This window comes from Miscanthus floridulus, chromosome 17, assembly GCF_019320115.1.
Source record: "Miscanthus floridulus cultivar M001 chromosome 17, ASM1932011v1, whole genome shotgun sequence".
NCBI lineage: Eukaryota > Viridiplantae > Streptophyta > Magnoliopsida > Poales > Poaceae > Miscanthus > Miscanthus floridulus.
This window is the reverse complement of record NC_089596.1, coordinates 90275667-90290405: the sequence shown is the minus strand read 5'-3', so window position 1 is coordinate 90290405 and position 14739 is coordinate 90275667. Positions and strand designations below refer to the sequence as shown.

The 14739-nt window shown below is 45.1% G+C and overlaps 1 long non-coding RNA gene across 1 annotated transcript; it reads right to left on the bottom strand.

The window, feature by feature from the left end:
* Window positions 1-629, bottom strand: LOC136514833 (uncharacterized). Its single transcript, XR_010773864.1, has 2 exons — window positions 492-629; window positions 1-338 (listed from the first exon to the last, which is right to left on the bottom strand). It is a non-coding gene; the product is annotated as an uncharacterized lncRNA (long non-coding RNA).
* Between the last annotated feature and the right edge of the window lie 14110 nt (window positions 630-14739).

The window sequence follows — 14739 nt, the reverse complement described above, 5'->3', positions numbered from 1 at the left end:
TTGAACAGAATCCATAATGCATTGTTCTTAATTTTGTATTTCAATCACCAGTAGTTCTTCATCGTTAAAAGAAGCAGAAAAATGAATGAAGAAGAAAAATAACACACAGCATGGACCTAGGAAACAAGGAGTACCAATCCGAAATGGGAATTGCTATCCTCGTATCTCGATATGTCCTGAAAAGATGGCGATTGGGCGAGGCGACTCGATCTGAATCAGTCAACGACCGAAGGGCCCTCCAGGGACGTTGCTGTTGGCCTTGGGCGCCGGCGGCGGCGTCATATCGGTCGTCCTGTCCGGCCTCAGTACATCCTTCCGCCACGCCCGAAATTCAGAGCCTGCATGCACCTCGGTTAATTCACGGCTCAATTCAATTTCAATTCAGAAGCGTCGGAAATCAAAATTCCTGTGTGAAGAACCAGATCGAGACAGCAAGGAAAACGAATCGATAGACATGGAGGGAGACATCAATTAGAAAAGCTAGCTGATACCTCTTTGGCTGGAGGTGAGCCCCTGCCGCGACTGAACCGTCGTGGTCGTCGTCGTGATCAACAGCACGGCAACGAAAACGAGCAGGAGGCAGGAGATGGCGGTTAGCCGCCATGCTGTCCTCCTTGCCGTGTTCTTGCCTCTCAGCGGAGCTGCCATGGCGGTGTGGCTTCGCGTTTGGCCTTGGGTTCAACGGTTCCCTTATACTATATATAGGATTAGGATATACAGAGCCTCGCTCATCAGTGAGCAATGCACATGGCGCCTCATCAGTCATCACTCATTAGTGTGTTATGCGCCCGTCGCATTCACATTTCCGGTGAGAATCGGTGCACGCAAGTGGCCACCGTCGCTGACCAGTTCTTTTGTCCAGACCAGCCAAACGAGCGCGCGGTTGGCTCTTAGCGTTCGCTAAGCCAATGTCTATCGATCTAGTAATTGGTTTGGTTTGGATCATAGTTTGTACAAACCAAAATTGTTTAAATCAAATGGGGAATATTACAATCTTCCTGCTCTACTAAATTTAAACATCATAAAATTCGATTTAATTACGTACATCTTTATCTCTATTCTCTATCTAATATTAAAGACAGAAGGTTTCTTGTACGACATAGCTCACAACTCTCTGATGGGATCCGACGGACCCAATCTCTCCCGTGTTCATACGAATTAGAGTAACGTATCTAATCACAGCGCGGAACCCAATTCCAACATATTGAAACATGGAACGTCAATTTCCATGCTCCGTCACACTATCATATCCGTATGAGTTAGAGCAAAATATAACCAAGCTTGAGAACCTAACCCATTAAAATTATTCAATCCAACCCATTGACAGATCTAGTCTGGTGGTGCTGAGTACCTGCGAACAATCCACTTGGAATGGTCTGGAACCCATAGGGCTCAAACCACTAGGAAGCTGACCACCACAACTCACTCCAAACTAGGCTAACCTGCTTCCACCTATGATCCAAACCAAACCAATTACTAGATCGGAGTATCGGACCAGCCACCATCACATTAGAAACCAACCAGTTGGTTGCCCAAAATAAAGGGCAAACTATTAAAACCACTTGAGCCCAAACCAGTACCCGGGCTAGTTTTGCGGCCACCCGCCAGTCCTATTTCTATTACTACCTCTCTGAGTAGCTGAGCGGGCGTATGCGTATGTCTATGCACCAACTACTTCTGGCGCTGGGTGAGGTATATCAGCAAGTGAAGGGAGGAATTGGGTCTCCATGCAAGCCTCTTTTGAAGCTCTGCCGCACACAGTGCCTGTGAACACGCTCCTGCTGTGACTGGCGACATGCTTTGGTGTCCCAGCCGTTATAGCCAACTTCAGCTCGGCAGCTCTAATCTGGCAATCCTGCTCTTATTCCCCGTGCATCTCACTCCTAGGAAACAGGGTTTGCAATTTCAATCTGATCACAATAGGCACTCCAAAGCATCTCTGAATGCAGTCAGCAAGCGCTTCGATCTACATACCCTTTCTCACCAATTATATATGCAGAAACTAGCTACTATATTTATGGGCTTACACCAACAAGCATTATCTAGGCGCAGACCCTGCTTCATTCATGGCAATGGGCATTCAGTTTTTTTTTTTTGAAAGATCCGGTTACCCGACATTATATTAACTAGCCACTGCTGCCCGCGCTTCGCTGAGGGTGATGTGCTTGGTATAAGAAATCTTGGAAAATATGACACATATGTCTAATATGTTTTCTCACCGCGTTGCTACGAAATGTTTGTCTATTTGGTACATTAAATGTTGGAAAAATATAGGAAGGAAAGGTAACATGACTTTTTTTATTACAATGTTGTAAATGAACATAGAGGTTGGTTGTCATTACATGGTGCGTATTCTAGGCCAGTAAATCAATGATAAGTTAGTGTAAAAAAGTATTGGATGGAGTTAGGCTCAAGCAACTAACACACTTAGATTCAAAGCACAACATTGACTAGGATTACATTATAGATGGAAAGAGCACAAACCACAACACAAGTACATCTCCTGGCGTGAGGGTTTATAAAATAGTGAATTAGGATCCACTCCCCTTAGGCGAAAGGACGTCTACATAAAACTATTGAAGTGGGCGGCTCAAGCAGCTAACTCCACTAGAGCCAAAGCATTACGTTATTTGGGATTACATAATAGGCGGGAAATGCAAGCACTATAATACGGGTACATATCCTCATGCGCAAAACAACTTTTAAGGGTATAGCTTCAGACCGTATTAGCTTCATTCCATGAGGGGGCGATGTGTCCACTAAGATCATGCTTCGGAGCTTGAGGAATCCTTCAGGAGGATGGCATGAGAGCAGGCACCATCCCCTGGCGGTGGCTGAGTGAGTGGGAGGATTTCTTCTCCATCAACTAACCCTATCTCAGAAAATACCAGTGAGACGTCTGTTGGGGGAGGCGCGGGGGGCACGCCCACTATGGCCTCTTGGATTTTTTCCATGGATGCAATTGGGATTCCATCTAGTATGGGGCAGTCCCTCTCTTCCAAAGTGAGGGTCCATCTCTTGGCCCTAGTGCAAGGTAGAAATCCTTCAGCTGCTGAGTGTGCCGATCTTTGGCTTGCTTGGAGGCTTCAATTGTTGCAGCCTCATGGCTCTCCGCTCTAGTTGCTTGTGCCTTAGCCTCGGCAAGCTGCACTTCGAGGCTTCTGATTTGCTTCTCGGCATCCTCTGCTCTACGGATGCACTTCCTCAAATCGGTGGCCTGCCTGTCATACTACTCATCTAGGGAAAGTAAGTAGTCAGTCATGAACACCGTAGTTGGGTCATATTCTAGTAATTCGGCCCCTTCAAGGGTCCTCATCCGAGCAACCCATACAGGGCTGCTCCTTACAAAAGGGGGGGGGAGAATCTCACGGGTGTATGACATATCTGCCTCTCATAAATCTAGCATAGGTACCTCAAAGCCTTGCGAGCGGCAACTTGGTAAGTGTCCTCAAAATGAAACCCTGTGGTAGACACCACCCATGGTATTGTGTCAGGAAAATCCTTACTTGCTCCGACATAGATGATCACCTCACACCGCTTTGTGCCATACTTCTCATATTCCCTGCCAACATATTCTGGGTGGTCCAAAATACCTAGCTGGTCATGGTTGCATATAGAAGCTTCGGGAAACCAGGTGTGCTCAAGTAGTAGCTAGTGGTCCAGCCTTCGTCCGCCATCTACGAGGAAAAGAAAGGGACGTCATGTCTAGAACATATAGGAGAGGGTAAGATTTATGTAAAGATGTTTATACCTTGGTCACCTTGATAAGGCCAATGATGAAGAGGAAGGGCGTTGTAGCGGGTGGATTCCTCTATGGGAGCAGGCAAAGGGGGGAAGAACAATGAGGCTCGATGGAAAGGCAGTTCAGTTAGGTCACGCTTCGGAGCTTGAGAAATCCATCTCTCGCTACTGCATTTTATAGCTGCCTAAATGCCACTCTGTCTTGTAACTCAAGGACCTTATTTAATGTGGGGGGATATTGCATTGATGTGGGTGGCGTCGTGAAGTGGGATGGGCGGTGGTGAGGTGACATTTGTGGCAGCGGTTGTTGCGCACCTAAGGGGCACACTCCATTAGTCACGGGCATGCGCGGGCCTTTGGATGGGCATTTAAGGGGCAATTTGTTCCCTTATTTCCATGCATGGGAGGTAAGGCTAGCTGTTGTAGGTCCCTCTTATGAGGAACCACCATTGTTGTGCAGTCCCGTCATTGTCGCCCGGAACACTAAATGATACCATCGATGAGATTACTAACCATGGCGCATTGGGGATGGCCTAAGCGTGCCTATAGTGAAGACACTATTTGTTTTGAGGTATTAAGGGGCTCATACATTGATGGTCGCCCTATATAGGACAGGCGTGCTCGATGCTTCACATGCACGTCTTTTGTTGCCTGGTTGGCAAAGAGGCGACGACACAACCTATGGTCCATGGTCGCGCCTTTAGTGGCCTGGGCAACAATGAGGTGACAACATGTTGATGGTGGTCTTGTAGATGTCCATATACCATTTATTTGTTATCCTATTATGCTATTACATGTGTGTATGCTATGTTCTCATGCAAAGCATGTAGTTGGCAGCATTAAGTAGATTTGACGATGTATGTGTGTATACCATGCCTAGTTTGGCAGCGCTAAGCTTAACAGTGCTCCTAATGCTAAACCTCCCTCCTCCGCTCTACCACACAGTTGACTCTTCCTACACCGCGGGCTGGTAGACCTAAGGTTTACAGGGCCATAAGCACTTTCCCCTTCACCATTCCAGTGCAACATTCCTCACCTTCACAACACTTGATGCCGCCTACCACGCCTGTGTTGTCACCTCCAACGCCCTGATACCACTGCTGCTGTCCCCCCACGAACCCGATTCCCTCAGCCCCAATGCTGCTCAGTGCCACCGATAATGGCGTGCACCCACCCCCTAAACCTCGCCGTTAATCGCCTATAAAACACCCCCCGTTGCCCCTTCTCCTTCACAACAAGACACCCCACACTCAACACTAATTACTCGCATAAGCCCCCTATTCAAGTGCCAACGCCTGAGATGAGTGCTGCAAGCTGAAGATTACCGAAGAAAACATCAAGCAGAAACCGGAGGACATTGTCAGAAGCAAGAAGTTGACACTCTCAAGATGTGCTTAGATGAAGAAGAGCTCACCATCGCCATCTTTGCTATCCTAATACCTACTCTGGTGGCATCAATCATATTGTATATCCTTGTAATGCGCCCGCTACCCTACGAGAAGCCCTGAGATAACTGTTGAAATAAGAAGAGTGGAATAAATATTCAAATTTCATGGATTTATTCAAATTTCGAGGGCATAGGGCCTATCCACGACTTGACTACGTATGACCTATCTAAAACTCCGTCACTGGCTAACCCTTCGACGCAAGGGGAGTCTCTTTTTTAGTCAAATATTTCGATATTGGACCATTAATTTAAGTTTTGTGTTTCCCAACATATGTAATATATATTATGAAATCATTTCTCGTAGTGAACCTAGAAATGTATGGCTTCCATCTCATAATAAAGTCAATTCTTAGATTCACCAAATTAAATAGCGGTGCGAATCTGTATAATTGTTTGGGGAACAAATGTTTAAAAATACAAATGTTTGACTAACAAAGCTAGGGGTCCACCTACAGCTAGAACTGGGTCCTCTCGAGCATATCTGACAGCTTCAGGAAACAATTTAGCACGTATGCACATATATGGCATTCTAGAACTAAGTTCCTACGCCGTTGTCAAAACATGTATGGCTAGCCGCCTATTTTAGTAACATCTTTTTAGCAGAATTATGCATAGTAACGTACTCCCTCTGTCCCATTAAAAGTATCGTTTTTGACTTTTAGACTTCTTATTTGACCGTTCATCTTATTTAATTTTTTATATAAATATTATTTATTTTGTTAAGACTTATTTTATCATTAGAAATACTTTAATAATGATTTATTTATTTTACTATTTGTATAAAAAATTTAAATAAGATGAATGGTCAAACAAGAAATCTAAAAATAAAAAACGATACTTTCAATATGACGGAGGGAGTATTCATCAAGAAGGCCCACATACTCAACCAAATAAAAGAAGCCCACATACGGAGACTTTACATTCCCTTCGGCCCACCAGCATCTCCCGAAGGCCCAACGCTAGGGGCGCATCGCCTAATCCCACCGCAGCGCCGCACCCGTAATCCCATCCTAGAGCTTCCATTGCCCTCCCCGACACTGCCATGATGAATCGCCGTTGCACCCGTGCGTGGGGAAACCTAGCGCCGCTCGGCATCAGTGGCCCGACGGTCCTCCATCCAGTGGAGTCGGTGGATCCTCGCGCTATCCTCGCAAGTGCCGACGGCCAGTCGACCAGCGTGTGCAGCGTCGAGGCCCCGACCTCCGTTGCTGGGCGCCTGACCTGCATCGGCATGGCGTCACCACAATGTGGTGGCAACCTAGCGCCATACCTCCCAACCCTAGAGGTGAGGCCGCCACGGTTGCCAACAATGGCTCCACACAAAGGCGAGATCTAGCCGCTGGGCCTTCGCACTGAGGCTAGGGTTGGCGGCGGCGTGACGCACGGATGGAATGATCGATGGCTGCTGTGCATAGAGGCTTCAAGGTCGAGCCCAGCCCATCACCCTCACCAGCGTTCACCACCCCTCGTCGGTGCTCATGTAAGTTCCCGGTTATTCCCCCCCCAGATTGTATTAAAACGCCTACCAAATCATATGCTTACATCTCTATTAGTAGGTGGTTAGCTTGGTAGGTTACGCTGTTATGCAGGTACTTGTTTAACATTCCAATAGGTGTGTATGTTAGTTTTCCAAATGGTAGTGTTGGTCACGGCCACAATCACGGTCCAAGGGACTCAAATAAATCGATTGGACCTAACACCCACACAACTAGTTCTGATTGGTGCTAACATAAGAATGGACGGTGGCTGTAACATACGACTAACTATTTCTTACTAAAAAGAGGACAAATCAAAGGGATGGTTCCTTTCAAAACAGCCATTCATTGCCTAGGCAGATAAAAAATAGACTCCCGAGTAAACACCTAAGCGCCTAACCATCCATGAGATTCTTTGAGCGTGGGGTGCAAAATGGAGGAGGGCTCTGGTCCCATGTCCAACATAGATCATTTGGGTTGCATGAGAGCAGACGCTCAGTAGTGGCCATGAAGTGTCCATCCACATTCTTCTATGATTTGATGGATAATGACACATCGAGGAACCTAAGGATACTTTTCATCGTCACGCCAGCCTCCGCAGCACGCCTGGGCCGGCCACTGCCCACTGGTGACCGGCCTATAGGTACTCAGGGCCTCGGCTCCCTCCGTCTCTAGGCCACCGATGATTTGGAACATTGCTGATAAATTTCAAAACTCTCTATGGATGAATGACATGAAAGGGTCACCAGGCTTTCCCAAGCAGAGCCATGTCGGGCCATCTGCACGGACCTCCTGGGATGCATCAAGGTGATTTCCAGATCTCTCGGTCAGTAGATATTGCAGTAACATGGCGCATGCTGGATCCAATTGCATCCGCTTTGGTTATTGAAGAACATTCCATGAACAATTTGTTTGAGCGGTGGTGTGGGTACAGGAAAAGTGAACTATAGTAATCTATGATAGCAATGTGCTCTCATGTTGCCATTTTTAGGTAAAAATTATATGTTTGGGGCAATAATTGGTTGTCCCATGCTCTACAAGTTGTTAGCTGTACCAAACGCCCATGCTGCTATTGCTAAAATTTTAGCATTGTAACACCCTAGGTGTTTGGCTTCCACAAAAGTGCATTTCATTTCATAAACATATGCATCATCCATGTCATCATGCCATTGTCACTGAAACATACATATGCAACATTCGCAAATTCTGTTTGTTTCATACTTGATTTCTTATGAATGGTAGTAGTGAAACATGTGAATGCAACATGAGTTTCTTATACCTTGAAACATGGCAACATGGTAGGAATGTGGCAAGTTAAAAATTGCAACAAAAGTAATGAAACATGTGAAACATGGAATTGCAACATTTGAGTGAATTGCTTGTTTTGTTGCTTCATCACATGTGATCATTGAAATTGGTATAGAACTTGTGTAAAGTGGTTGATTTTGGTCTAATACACCTTAACTACACTTAGGGTAATTGATGGGACATTGTTCATGTGGATCAAAATGACAAAAATGCCCTCAAGTGGAGGTTTGACTTAGAATGACCTACAGAGTGCCACTGTTTGACTGATTCAAAAGACCAACTTAGAGACTTTGCATGGCTGTGCACCCTTTACCAAAGTTGTAGCCAATTTACCAAGGAACAAAAGTTGTTTTATGATCAACTCATGAAAATGGCTAGAACATGTTCAAACAAGGCCTACAAGTCTTATTTCCATGTAGAATTCACACTTAGAAATTTTCTAAGTCCCAGAGTTGATTTACAGTTTCGGGTACCAATGTTTGGAGGCTTGTATCTCCCTAACCAGGCTGAACCAACTCGAGCTCCATTTGAAGAAGTTGTAGTACTCACTTAGGTCTTCAATTTTGTTAACTATACCATGAACTAGATCGCCACCGTTTGGGAGTTACGGATCATCGAATTCACGCTGTCAGTCGTCGTCGTTGAACACTGAATCGAAAATTTCAGAAAACGGATAGAGCTCGCCGTGGCCGACCGGCTCAGGAGCTGATCACCGTGTGGCGCGCATGCTCGGCCAAAGTCTCCACGTCGCACGTTCGAGCTCCAGATGAAAGCCAGCGCCTGCCCGACGCACTCGCCTACTCCATTTGCATCTCCTTCGCCTCCACCGCGCGCAGCACCGAAGCCGCCGCAGCTCCTCCATTTCTGACCGAGCGTCGCCATTGCCTTGCGCGCTCGCCACTGCAAAAACGCGTCGGCCATCTTGCCCCTAGCTTTGATGTGATCTCCTCTACCACCTCCACCTTTCAATCGGGTCAGTTGAGGCTTGGTAAGGGCGTATTCGCCATTTCTTCCACCGCCACCATGGCGGGACCTCGCCGGAGTTGGCGCTCCATGTGGCCAACTGCCACCGCGGCCTTCCCATCCCTTCTCTCCCTTGCGCTAGCTACTATGAGTGACGCTGAAGCTCGTGGAGTAGGCCATTAGGGCCGTGACGTAGTAGCCTCGCCGGAGCCGGCCAAGCCGTGGTCGTGCGCCACCATTGCTATCGCCACCCCCTTTTGCCATGGCAATAGCTTCAATAGATGGCACCGTTAGATGCGCATGACTGAGGTGAACACCGTAGCACCGCTAGCCTCGCCAGAGCTGTCACCGGCGACGAGCTACGCCGCCGTCCGTTCTTCCTCCCCTGCCTGTCTCTCTGTCTCGTGGGGCCCCATCGTCAGTCGCTGATGCAGAGGCGAGAGCCAGCCTGGGCCGCGTCGTGGCTGGGCTGCGCTTGCGCATGCGCTGTGGGCCGCCGTGTCCTTCGAGCCAACCCAGCAGTAGAGATAGGGTTTCAAATTCGTTTTGGTTTTATTCTTTTCACAGATGTGTGTATATATTCAAAAATAGGTATCTCCTAGTTGGTAGATTCAAATGATGTGGTTCTAATTTTGTTGAGTTCATGATAATGTCTAGTTTATATTAAAAATATAATGTATGCCATGTTCTGTTATGAAAAATGGAGTTGTTAATTATCTCTTTTAATCATGAAGGAAATAGGGGTAATTATATCTTTTTCTATGTAGCTCCAAATGGCATGAAATTTTTATGGTGTACTTATCATATCATGAATAACTTGTAGTTAAATTTTCATACATTTTGGCCACTGTATTTAGGAGTTAGAAAATTCTCTTGTTTGCATGGATCGATCTTGGGTGAATTTTCATAATTTTTCTATAGATCTAGTAAAGGTAAAATTTGGTGAGTGCTATTTTTATACTAGAATGATGCTAGGAAAAATATGAAATCTGTTGCTTGACACTTTTCATTAGGGTTCCCTAATTATGCTAGAAATAGCCCTGCCATCTATTATTTTTGATACAGCAAGTTTTGCTTGACCAATTGCTTTGAAATTTTTATGGTAGTCTATGTGAAGCATGAGATAGCTACTGTAATTTTTGTAGATTTTTCTGAATAGTTTTACTATATAATGCTTTAATCACCTAATTAACTAAATAAATTAGAAAAGGGCATTAAATAATTTATTTAGAAGTTGGCACTATACTTTCTGATGTTCCTCTGGTATGTGCAACAAGTTGGTAAACTTGGTTTGATCTAGTTATGCTTTTGCATCATCACTAAATAATTAATTTAGTAACCCTGTCATTTCTGGATAGATTCTAGGTTTATTGGAATTCGATTTGGTTAACGTAAGAATCATGCTTTGATGTTTACAAATGATTTGTAGAGAATTTCATAAGCTTTCCAGAATGTCCTCTTGCAAGTCATTTAAATTTATATAACTCTAGTTATGATTGAATTAAGGAACTACTCGTTGCATGTAAAACCTTAACTTTGATTTAAGTATGCCTTTACTATTTCTAAGTTTTTGGTAATGTTCCTAGGTGTTAGGCCTTTAACTGAAGATGAGCACATTTATCTTAGATTATGCAAGTTAGGTAAGTAGATCTCGTTCTTCAAGTTAAGTGAGATACATGTTTTAAAGTGATTTGAATAGAGCTATTCTAAATCGGTAAACGAGTGTCCAGTGATGTTTTCGTTAAACATTTACTGTGATTCATTCATCATGAGCATCATGTCATTCCTTATGCATCCATGATATTTATCTTGTGCATCGGCATGCAATAGGTGTACCGGAGGGAGTGACACTGCTAGAATTCGAGGAACCGAGTGGAGAGCAGCAGCCAACACCGGAGGTTCAGGAGGTGCAGCCCTCGGGAGAAGTGCCAGACGAGGTCGCCGTTGAGTGCCCGGATCACCGTCCGTGCAACTTTGTGAAAGGCAAGCCCCAGAGCATATTAAGCCTCCTAATTTCCAAAATGCAGTTAAAGTATTATTGTTACATATATATATTGTTGCATTAAGTTTAGGTGTTGGATGCAAACACTTGCTGCATTGGTTATCCAATCCTTGTCCAGATATTGATACCCTGAATCCTATGTAGCTCAGGTTCGTGTAGTGCTTAGCCCTGCTTAAACACGGTAGAAGTCAGGTGATTTCCTATCACCTGTGAGATATAGGGATATACATATGGGACGGTTGGCTATATTTGCTATCGTGGAAAAGAACCTGTCTTAATTTGAAATGAAGACCGGGCGGAGGCTTGCTGGTTTGTAGTGACTCCGTCTGTGTCGCTTAAGGACTGAATCTTGGAGCCTTTCCTGTTCATGTTGAACGCATGCCTCTCTCTTAGTTGGCCGTGTCCAAAGACCGACCACGAAGCCGAGTAGCTCACCTCAGGCTGAGAGTCGATAAGTATAAAGTGCGCCTCGGAAGGGAGCCATAGGCGTGAGTCCAAGGGCAGGTGATTTAAAAGTCCTGATCGTCCTGGCAGAAGGGTAATCCCTAAGAGTGTTGGCGCTGATCAAACCCGCGAATTTGGTTCCTGAGTTGTCCCAAAGGTGACCCACGGCTACCCTTGCAAAGTATGCCAGGGTGAGAGTTAGGAATACCCCCTCAGCTGAGTTGTAATTCGATTCGAGTCGCCATCTCTCCCGGTTAGTGAGAACTTGACGGGCTTATCTCCAATGTAGATACACTAAATAACAAAATGGTTCATAAATGATGATATGATGATGACAGCCTTATTATACCTGCTATGGTTAATATTGTTTGCTCCTAATAAGTGAGTGCTCTAGTACAGGTGCAAATCTAGTGGACAGGTAAATGATGATAACTTGAGGCAAAGTTTAAATTGGTTACTATATTCATAAGCTCTTTTATGCAACTGTGTCTAGCTAGCCTACCTCATAAGCCTTGCATGATCCTTGGTGTCTTTTATTTTTGGTTTTGACGGGTAAGTCTAGCTGAGTACCTTCTCGTACTCAGGGTTTATCTCCCACCTGTTGCAGATGACCAGTTCTACTTTGGTTACTGCAAGTATTGCCTTCTCCCAGCTGGGGATGAAGACTAGACCGTTGGGCGCGGTCTCTCGTAGTTCTCATACCTGATGATGCTTTTGTGGGACATGACTCAGATCTGGCAATGTATTTGAAACTAAGAAGTTATGTACTAAACTATGTTGCTTCCGCAAAAAATCGAACTTGGTTTGTAATATTTTATTTGAACTCTGATGGATGTAATCCGAATGCTACTTGTGAAATGTTGTAACGAATGATGTGTTGTGTTGAATCACTACGGTCTTAGTTTGTATGTCAAGGGTTGGTTGAAATCCTTCGTGATTTCTGGACTACCGGGATTATGGGAGCTTAAGTACAGGAATTTGATCACTTCGGTGATTGTTTTTGTACTTACGTTCTTATAATTTGGTCGGTTCTGTTACAAGCATCTACAAGTTGTTAGCTGTACCAAACACCCATGCTGCTATTGCTAAAAATTTAGTATCTCTGAACTGCCAACAACATCCTCTGCTGTTGGTGGTGAAGCTAGAATGGAACTTATGATGGGAAAACTAAATAAAAAGATCTGGGTAGGGAATAAACCTATGGTGGTGGTGAGACTGGCAAAGCGCAATCATCATACCTATTAGATGTTTCACTCTCATGTTAATTTCTGGCGTGATTCATGCAGAACTTGCCACTGGGGGCAATATATTTATGCCAGGAACCCTACCGGTATCCAATGCTGGGCCATTGGTTCATGCAGACTGCTAAATGGGAGAAGCAGCAAACCAATGAGGTCAGTGCTTATGCCCCCAACTCCATCGTACTGATTTCCACAATCTCCATGGGAGAACTCCCCTATGTTGCATTTTTTTCCATTCTCCAACCAGACTCTACATAGCTAAGTGGTACAATGCTCACGCGAACCAAATCACACGAACTTATTAGCGCATGGGAGTCAAGTTGGGAGTGCACACATCGCATAGATATTCATGTAATGTCTAGGGCGCTGGATATGCTGACATGGAAGGAAAGTAGACGAAGCACTTTAATCGAACTAAGGCAATAGTACACATGAAGCGAAAATAAACAGGGAGGACTACATATTATTCTTCGAGTTCAGTAACTCGAATGGCTGGTGCCAACACACTACTAAGCCACTCTGGCCGACAGACAAAGGCCCTAACTTAGGCACTGCACTTAAGATAAAGGCATAAAAATCCTTATCTACTAAGGTGGCATAGTGGACTAATGGATACATGAGCCCAGGGACCTCCAAAGGCCAACACAAGTAAGGACTCATAGGCCAAGGATATAGCACAATGGTGCACTACTCACTAGTTGATAGACTTAAAACTGGAGCACTGATTATGGCACCACCATGTGGCCCATAGAACAACATCAGATTTATTGGATGAAGCTTTGTAGCGATAGGTAGTTGATGGTGGAGTTCACAGAGGTAGGCTTACTCGTCGCTGCAAGTTGGAAATACTTTGTCACCCAACTGATGGAACCAAACAATAAAATAGCACAAGAATGAAGAAGCTACCATGCCCCATCTTTCTTTGCAGCGAATAGTTCCCTACAAGCAAACCTTGATCTCTTGCCTAGAATAGTTCTGCAAAAAAACCATATAAGCAAACCACCCATACATGGGCCTTACTTCACCCGGGAAGATAGACCACAACCACATATAAGGATCAATGTTGGAGGAACCTAATGTAATACCTTATAAACTAATTTCGTGGGGTGAGAAGAGTACACTATGTGGATATGGCAAACGATATAGATTACTTAGTCGACAAAAGTGCATACCCATGGTGTACACGGGCGGAGCACCACAAAAATTACATTTAGAAAGGACGGCCAAGCGGAGGGAACGAAGAGCACGAGAGGAGAGGACTGACGCGAACAAAAGGAAAAGAAACAAAGAAAACAGGAAGCCGAATGTATAGCAGCAATGACACAAACAAATAAGGCTACAGACGTCACTTCCTAGGATCGAAACCATGCGCTAAACACATATACGAACATAGGAACCACCTGGTCGTCCATGATCACAACACATGTAGGTGCACAAAGTGTGCCTGCTACGTTCATATGCACATGCTAACTGAGTGAGCTCAAATGTAAAGCTTTCTCTAGCCACTCGCTAGGTCCATAATTAGGCGTTAATTTTATAAAATCTTTCGTTACCATAGGTTCACAGCACATACCTACTCTGTAGTGCTTCCTATGCAGTCTATTCTTGTTACGCCATTAGCCGTGCCTGGGAAATGCCGCTGCACTTGTGTTGGTGGTTTTAGTGTAACAAAGGCAAGGAGCAACAACACACAAGCTACTGCAGGGATGAACTATATGAACTACATCGAGGCCACTTGCAAGCAATGGGAGGAGGATGATGAAGCAACGGGTTGGCACACCACATGCTTATATAGGCGAGAGCACGGGCGCCTCTACCACCACTGGGTGCAAGAAGCTCATTAATGGGAATGGGGCCCATCCTAAGCAACTTGTTCATGCACGCTTGATGGCTATGAGAGCACAAATGCCCATGCATGTTCCTCGAAGTGGGGGTTGTTTTTCATGCACTGATAGCAAGGAGGCCAATCATGGGCCACTTACTTTTGGCCAATGCTGGGAGTTGTTCTTCATGCACTGATAGCAAGGAGGCCGATCACTAAATGGGCCACCTACTTTGGCCAATGCTACGCATGTGATTTTTTTAACCGAAGCCACACAAAGCTTAGCATACATGGTG